Genomic DNA, 9,793 nt, shown 5'->3' on the forward strand with positions numbered 1-9,793 from the left:
TATTAAACAACAACAACAAAAATAGTAAAAATGACAGACAAAAACTATCCTCTTGAAAATGAGAAAGCACACTTCTAATTAACTTGGATTAAAGAGGAATTAAAATTGAAATTAAAAACTACTTGGAAATGAGCACATGAGCACATTACATTTCAAGATCTGTGAGTGCGGCCAAAGTGGTCCAAACGGAAAGGTTTACAGCTTCAAGTCCTTGTAGAAAAAAGAAATTGTGAAAACAAACAAACTAAGCATTTGACTGAAGAGCTAGAAAAAGAACAGGAAAAATACACCCAAAGAAATAAAATGAAAGAGAAGAATAAGAATAAAACTAGAAATTAATGAAAATTTTAAATAATTGGGCTTCAATACTAAAGCCCATTACTACTCTTTGAGAAGACCAATCAAGTAGATAAATTCTTGGTCAATTGGATTAAGGAAAAAAAAGATATAAATAATGTAAGGAACAAGAAATGTGGAAAAAACGGAATGATTGTTATGTACAACTTTATATAAATGCAATTTAAAATTAAGATGAAATGTTTGATCCATAGAAGTACAAATCACCAAAGTTGGTTCAATAAGAAGGAGAAAAACTGTGGACATCACCTAAAATGAATGGAAAAATAATTTAAAATTTACCCTCTCCCCCGCCAAAAAAGCATCAGACCCAGGTAGTTTTGCAATCTAGAGCTACCGAAATGAAGGAGCAGATATTTCTCATGTTATATTTACGTGGTTCTAGCCCATAAAACAGATTGGAAGCTTTCCAGTTCATTTCAGAGGTAGATATTACTCTAGTTCGGAAATCAGATGAACATAGGACTAAGAGAAGAAGTTGATCTCATTTATGAACAGAAATACATTTCTAAATAAACTGTTAGCATTTGAAATCTAGCAGGGTATTAAAAGAATACTGCATCTTGTCCAAATTGAGCTTATCCCAGGGGAGAAAGAGTAGTTGGAAAGTAAAAACTACATTAATAGAATTCATTGTATTCACTGAAGAGAAAAAAAGATGATTATCTCAACAGGTGCCAAAAAAAAAACAAAAGAAGAGTAGTTGGTAAAATGCAATACATATTCCTAGTTTTAAAAAGGAGATCTTTGCAAACAGGTGATTGAAGAAAGCGTCCTACATTTGAAAAGGTGTCTCTACCAAAAATCTACAACAAACATAATGTTTAATTCATGAAATACTAAAAGCATTCCCATTAAAATGAGGAACAATCCAGGTGTAGCCCCTACCACCACCATTTAGCATTGAACTTGATGTCCTGGTTTAATGCAATAATGAAAAAAAGGGAGGGGGAGAAGAATAAGATATATAAATGTTGGAAAGGAAGATACAAAACTGTCACTTTGGGCAAATATTTCCATCTACCTGGAAAAATCAAAGAAAAGTGTCAGAAACTTTAGAACTAGTAAGATATTGGTAAGGTGAATATAGAAAGGTCTTCATGAAGGAAAGTATACAAGAGAATGAAGTTCACAAATCAAGGCCTGAATAAATGGAGAAATACATTTGTTTCTTATCAGAAAAGCTCTGTGCTATAAGGTAATTATTCCCCCAAATTTATAAATTTAATGCTATCCCAGACAATATATCAACAGGTTTGTGTATGGAATTTGGCAAGCTGATTCGAATCTGGAAGAGTAAAATGACAGGAATAACATTTTTCTAGCAGATATTAAAACACATCTTCAAGTTTAGTAATTGATTCAGTGTAGATTGGCATAGGAGTAGACCAATAAATTGATGGAACAAAAGAGATGGTCCAGAAACAGAGCTATTTATGAGAGCTCCGTGTATGAAAATGTGACATTTCAAATGAGTGGGGAAATGATAGACAATTTATTAAAGGGTTTCAACAATTAGTTAATCATTTAGGGCAAAATAAAGTTCAGTCACTTCCACATACAATATAAAGAATAAATTCTAGGTGGATTAGAGATCTAAGCATAAAAATAAAATTAAAATTACTGGGATAATAATCTCAATAGAGGTAGAATAAGTTCTTGACAAAATTCAAAATCTGTTGGTGATTAAAAACTCTTAGAAAACTAGCAATAGAAAAGAATATCCTTAATTTGATAAAGGGCGTCTACGAAAAACCCTACATTGTACTTAATGATGAAAGACCAAATGATTTTCCTGAGATTGGAAACAAGCCAAGGATTTTCACTCTCTCACTTCTATTTAGCATTATACTGGAGGATTTAGTTAGCACAGTAAGGCAAGGAAAGCCATACAGCTTGGAAAGGAAGAAATAAAGCTGTCTATTTTCAGACATGATTGTCTATTTAGAAAGTTCCAAGGACTCTACCAAAAAGTTACCAGAGCTAATGAGTAATTTTAATAAGATTGTAGGATATAAAAATCAATAGTATTTCTACTATTGAAAGAATAGCATTTTCAACAGTTGGTGCTCAAACAATTCAAAGTCCATATGCAAAAACAACCTCAATCCAGACCTTTCACCTTATACAGAATTAACTAAAAATGGATCATGGACCTAAATGTAAAAATCCCAAACCATAAGATTTCTAGAAAAACAAAATCTTTGTGAACTTTGGTTAGGCAAAGATTTCTTAGATACAATACCAAAAGCATAAGCCATGAGAAAAAAAATTGTAAATTGGACTTCAACAAAATTAAAAATTTCTCTGCAGAAGACACTATGAAAGGAATGAGAAAACAAGACCCAGACTGGGAGAAATATTTGCATGTTACATATCTGACGAAGGACTTGTATTGAAAAAATATAAAGAACTTTTAAAATTCAATACTAAAAAAAAATACAGTTTTTAAAATAGACAAATGATTTAAGGAGACACTTCACCAAAGAAGACATACGGATGGCAAATATACCAAAAGATACGCAACATCGTTGTTAGGGAAATGCAAATTAAAACCGAAATGAGGTACAACTATTCACTTATTTGAATGCTTCTTAGAAACCTGACAATACTAAGTGCAGAGCAACTGGAACTCTCATATATTGCAGGTGGGAATGCAAAATAGTTTAGTCACTTTGGAAGACAATTTGATAGCTTATAAAGTTAAGCATACACTTAACACATGATCCAGTAATCCCTCTCCTGGTATTTAGCCAAGAGAGATGAAAATTTATATTCACCCAAAGACCTTCATGTGAATGTTCATAATATTTTTATTCATGATAGCCCAAACCCAGAAACAACCCAGATGTCCTTTGGCTGGTGAATGGATCAACAAACTGTGGTACAGTTGGCCCTGTGTAGCCATAGGCTCTGCATCTGCGGATTCAACCGAGGACCAAAAATACTCAAGAAAAAAAATTCCAGAAAATTTCAAAAACCAAAACTTGAATTGACATGTACTGGCAACTATTTACACAGCACTTACATTGTATTAGGTATTATGAGTAATCTAGAAATTATTTAAAGCATAGGAGAGGGTGTGCGTAGGTTATATGCACATACTACACCATTTTATATAAGGTTCTTGAGCATCCCTGGATTTTGGTATTGGGCTGTCCTGGAACCAATCCCCCGCTGTCACTGAGGGATGAATGTACTTCCATACAATAGAGTACTATTCAGCAATAAATGAAATAAACAGCTAATACACACAACATGGATGAATTCCATATGCATTATGCTAAGTGAAAGAAGTCAGGTAAGAGGCTATGGACTTTATGATTCCATTTGTATGAGAAATCCTTGAAAACAGATCCACAGTTGCCATGGGTTGAATGTGAGAAGAAGGGAATAATGGAATTTGGCGGTTTATAGAACTGTTCCATATCTTTTTTGTGGTGGTGGTTACTTGGCTGTATGAATTTATTAAAACTGTTGTGCAATAGGGAAGGAACCTTTGAAGGAAAAGACTCACAGATATGATTACTACAAAATATTAAACTTTTAAAGGACAAACATCATCATAAATTTGAAAATCAGGCCACAGACTTAGAGAATATATATTTTCAGCATACTTAACAGACCAAGGATTAATACCTACAAATTAATATGAAGAAAGATAAATATTATAAAAGACAAATGGGCAAAGTACATAAGTTCAGGGTAAAAAACAGGGAGCTCAAAGAAAGAACCAAATGGTCAATAAACATGAAAAGATTCACACCTCGCTGTCACTCAGTGAGCTATCAATTAAAGCAATACTATAATAACATTTCAGCCGTCAGATAAGCAGATCTTTTAAAGATTGTTAAAACCCAGCATTACTAAGGATGTGAGGCTGCACATACTCCTGTGGAGTTTTTAAGAGCATATAACGGTACATTGTGAAGGATAATTTGGGCATAGCTATCAAAAACTTAAATATGCATATTTTTTGACTCAGTAATGTCACTTCTAGGTATTAATACTATAGCAGTACTTCCACAGGTGAACAAAGATGTATATGAAATAATTTTTTATTAGAGCCTTGTTTGTAATAGTGAAAAATAGGAACCAATTTGAACGTCTGTGGGCAGAGGAGTGGTTAAATAACGAGGTTAATTGATATAATGGACTGTTATGACAAATGACACATATGTGAGTACTGATATAGCACTGTATATTTATTTACAAAGAAATGCATTATTAAATGAAAAAAGCAAGTAGTAATGAATGTATAGTGTTCCTATTTGTATTTTTTAAAAATCTACAATTCTGTACACATAAACACATACGCATGCACAGAGAAAGGTCTGGAGAAATACACAACAGAGTCAGGGTAGCGGTTCTCTGTGGGGAGAGCAATGAGATTGGGGGAACTTGCTTTTCACTTTACATTCTCTGGTCTTATTTGAACTTTTGAAATGCAAATGTATCTATGTTTTACTTGTATAGTTTTTTTTAAATTAATGAAACAAAGAGGTATAATTCAAATATATCTATACATTTTAAATTCAATAAGCCCAAGTAGAAAACACAAAGGTATGTAGTTTCCAAATCATCAGTGGTAAAAGAAGGTAAACTTGTCTATTATAGTGAGAAAAAAAAAAGAACCAGGAAGCATTAAAAATAAAAGTCATAAAATAAATTGACAGAACAAAGACCAGGTAAAACTGTTGTCATGATAGACATGAATGGCTTTAAGATCTCTATCAAAAGACAAAAGACTCTCAGATTAAGTGGGGAAAAAAAAAGAAATTTGGCCATAAGCTGTTTATAAAATGAATATATCTTATAGATATCATATAATAAATATAAATAAATGAATAAACACAAAGTGAAAATGACAGAGAAAGTTGAGAAGTAATGGGATGGGCAGAAATATCAGAGACAAATGCAACCAAAGGGAACACAGTCATATGTGCTAAGCTTAAAATCATACAAAATAGGATTCAGGACCAGAACAGTAAATGGAATAAATATAATTAATTTTATACTGATAAATGATAGAATGTGCTACAAAGGCAATACAGTCAAGAATGTAAATGTCTCCAAATAGAGAATTGGTTGGTTATATTATGGTACCTATTTATTTACAGTGAAACTCTACGTGGGCAATAATAAACATACAGTGACATGAAATGTGTTATAGATAAATTGTGAAGGGAAGAACATATTCTGTAAATACTGTATGAGCTCAAATTGTTGTAAACTTTTATAAAAAGGAGGAAAAGGACTGGCAGGATCACAGTGTCAGGGCTGTCCCTTGCAGGTGTGGTGTGGAGGAAAGACAAACAGGCTGTGAAGCAGTCCTAAAACAGGACACTTGACCACACGCAAGGACATAATACTGGGTATTCTGCCTGAGGGTTGGACAGCTCTATCTTTAAACCAGCTTTGGCTGACATCTCTCTTCCCTTTATTTCTCAGCTTTCTAGCAGCCTGGATTTCTTTGTTCCCTTAACAGGGGTGCCTGGTAATAGCTTGTAATCACTTTTCCTGAGACTGGTGTCTACCACAGTGAGCCATCACATTTTCCCTATGATTTGTGTGATTTTGGTATTTGGCTCCATTATGAATGTTGTAGGATATCCCCTGAGGGGTGCCAAGATATTAGGAGGGACCAGATTGACCTAGAAGCGTTTTAGTTGGATCATAGGAAAGTGCTGTATGTCACAGGGTGGCCAAATCCAACAAGAAGAACAAGATGACTGTGGATTCCTTTGAGGACAAATATCTGCATTAGTCCTGGAGGTCCGGTTGGAAGGCTTATTCATTCTGTCTCTCCTATAACATCTTCATTGCTTCTCATGGGGATTGGGTTGTCACAGTGCTGGGAAGGGAATAAACTCGGAGAAAATTGAGAAGATATTGCAATGGAAGAAATGACTTGATTGATCTAAACCTAGGTCAGCATGCACTCCTTTGGGCTAAGCTTGAGGTGATACATTGCCTCTTCCATGATGCTGGGCAGCATCACGAGGCCGGAAAATGTCCCTAGGTCCTTCTCTGAATGACCTTGAAGCACTGAAATTTAAGAGGTGTCCTGGAACTCATGCCAGTAGGGACAGGGGAATCAAAGTTACTGGCAAGAGAGTGGTTGGGGAAGAAACTGGATCCTGACTGATGTCCCCCCTCATAACCTCAGAGGAAATAAGTCAGGGGTGACTTTGTGGAAATAAAGAAAAAGAAATCTTTCCAACAGTGACAAAATTCTAGGGGCAGAGTGTCAAAGTCTACTACTCTGGGGCACAGATGCAGGGTTAATTGGAACGAAATATTACTACTTAGTGCATAAAGCAAGGAAATGACTAAATTTCAGTAGAGAGATTTGAATGAGACATAAAAGATACATGGACTGGAAATCTTCTCTTGACTGTTTCACTAACTGTCTGTAACAGTTAGTGGCAAATCCCATAGACTGCTGGTTTTCAAAGTTAAGCCTGCATCAGAAGCGCCTGGAGGGCTTGTTAAAATACTGATTGCTTCCCCTCCCCCAGAATTTTTGACTCAGTAGATCAGGGATGGGCCTTAGAATTAGCATTTTTAACAAGTTCCCAGGTTGATACTGATGCCGCTGGTCTGGGAACCACACTGGAGAACCTCTGGCTTAGAACCCCAATAAGCAGGTAAATAAAATGAGTGAATGGAAGATCTCAAAGACGCTTTCTTAATTCCAAAATCCTAGGATTCATGTATTGAAGGACTTCTTGATACAAGGGTTGTTAAATAATGGACCCTTTTTTACATTTAAATGGGAGAAGCTGGTTGGCTGCTCAGGGAATGATCTTGGAGGTGCTGTCCCTGTCCCTGTCCCATATATCAAGCCAGATCCTTAATCTCCCAGGCTCAGTAGAGCCACAAATTGAGTTATGGTGTGAGGGAAATAATATGCAATCTAGATTTTTCATAAAATTGGCTCAAGCCCCTTCAACATCCTGGGGAAATCCCAATGACCTCCCTAGGATTTATGTTCTCAGGGACACCTTTGGTTCTGAGCTCCTGTCTCCCCTGAGCTCTCATCTGCTGCTGTTCCCTTCCTCATACTGCACATGACCAGAATGTGTGTCTCTGCTCTCTTCCCTCATTCCTCAAATACCACTCACAGGAGATGCGGGTGTAGCAGACATCTGTTGTTTTGCCTGTCCAACAGTCCCCATCTTCCTGGTCATAGTACCCTGATCTGCTTTGGGGAGTTACCCCTCCCCTAGTGGAAACAGATACAGGGGCTATGTAGTGTCCTACCAAGCCAGGCCAGTCAGAAGTTGGCTCCCTGAACTTTGAATCTGGTGTGGAGTGGCTGCTGCCGGGCTCAAGAGTGACAGGCTGGTCAGATCACCAGTACTGCGTGCTAAGCCCAGATCTTTGATCTGTTCTATATCGTCAAATAAATCCTGTTTTGAAGTTAGCCACATTCCTGCTTGTGAAGAAAAAAGAAAAAACGTAAACTGGAGGTCTGGAATCTGGAAGGAGTTTATATTACAGCAATACAAATAACTTAAGATGAGCTATTATTCAGCCTTGCTGATTGAAAAAAAACAGTCTTTTGGCCACTCCGCCACAGGACTGTGTCTCTGTCCACATTTCCTCATGGGCTTCGGTTACTTCACATGTTGTCCAACCTCCGTTTTCTCCCTCCCCCTTTCATCCCATCTATTATACTTTCCCCCCCAACATTCGTTTGCTCACTGATGCCTCCTACAGAGCAGTGTAACTCTGTATCACAGTCTCCCTCCCAGCCATGGCCGTGGAGTGTCACCCTCCACATCCAAGGGGATCTATCAAGTTCCTCTCAAAGAAGACCATTGCCTCCTCACCAGGAACTTCGATACCTGCCATTCAAATAATACAGTTTTTTTTTCACCCTCCAACAAAGTGAATGCCTACTATGTATCAGGTCTTACAAATGATACGTTACCTGATGAAGCAGAAAACTGTATCCTGTTAAATGAACCAACAAAAATAAATCAACAAAAGACTGATAAACCAAGGGGAAAATCTATTAATTTTAATGTTGGTAACCAGCAAAGGGATCGGAACAGGGATTGCCAAACTATGACCTGTGGTCTGTTTGTGTACAGCCCATGAGCTAGAAACCTTAAAAAAGTTTTTTTTAATGGATTGTAAAACAAAAATAAGAATATGGGACAGAAATCTATGTGGCTCACAAACCTGAAATATTGAATTTACTACCTGGCCCTTTACAGAAAAAGCTGGCTGACATCAGGGTCAGAATCCTCATATAAGAAGGTGCCTGTGGCTGAGATGGACTACCCCAGACCCTAGGCATCAGATCAGTGTGGAAGTATTTCATTTGGGGATTATCTCTTTGGGCCACGAAGACCTTTCTGCCTGTCATCTTAGGAGGTGGCTAATTCTGTGGTTGAAAGCAAGGGAGGGAGGGATGTTCTGTGGTCACTGGACCCAACTGAGAGTTATGAGGAGGCCAGAGAGGTGTGGGGGGGAGGATGTGGCACATGGGTCCACTTGCTTTCATCATCTTTGTCACAGGCAACAGTAGCAGGGGATACAGGGCGCGAGGACTTCTAGGATGAAGAGAGTGAATCTGCATGTGGGAGAAGGGGTCCTGGCAGTTGTGGTATATCCCTGATGCCTGTGAGTTCAGCAGGAGAGATGGCCTGGGGTAAGCAGTTGTGGAGACCCAGATCGGGGAACATTTGAGTCCCTAAAATTCACAGTGGATGAGTTACAAGGCTAACTGGCTCTTAGACCAATGGATGCCACCCTCAGCTCCTTCAGGTCCTGACTTCCCTGCTTCTCTACCTAAAATTACATCACCTCCACCTCTACCTTCCCCATAAATCCCTCTTGCTTGCTTTCTTTTTCTCCTTGGTACTTACCAATATCCAGCTATGACGTTATTTAATTCCCTCCTTAATTCTCACTTGTCTCCTCCATTAGAATGTGAGCCTAATGAAAGCAGGGATTCTGAAGGGCTATTTTATTTACTGCTTTAACTACAGTGTTCAGTAGTGCCTACCACATAGCAGGTGCTTAATAAATACTTGTTGATTGAATTGAATGAACCCTGTTTCCTTAAGAATATTTACAGGGAAAGCTCCCTGGAAAGTCTTAATTCCTGTTAATTTGGTCATGAAGGGACTTAGAGTCCAAAATTGAACATTAAAGGAAATATACCCTTATTTTGTATCCTAAACTGATAACATATGGCATATTAGTTATATTAGCACCAGCTCATCAGTACATTTTCTCCTTAGCAAAATGTTTACATAGAATGCTTACTATCAAAAAGTTACGTATTGAAATGAATCAGAATAGAGGTACCAGCGTAATCGTTACAGCTGGTGCTATCAAGCTATAGTATGGTCTCATGACCACCTACATGTGATGGGAACACACCTTCCATGAGGATCAAAACACTTATGGGCTGTTG

This window comes from Stenella coeruleoalba (genome assembly GCF_951394435.1).
Source record: "Stenella coeruleoalba genome assembly, chromosome: 9".
Lineage (NCBI taxonomy): Eukaryota > Metazoa > Chordata > Mammalia > Artiodactyla > Delphinidae > Stenella > Stenella coeruleoalba.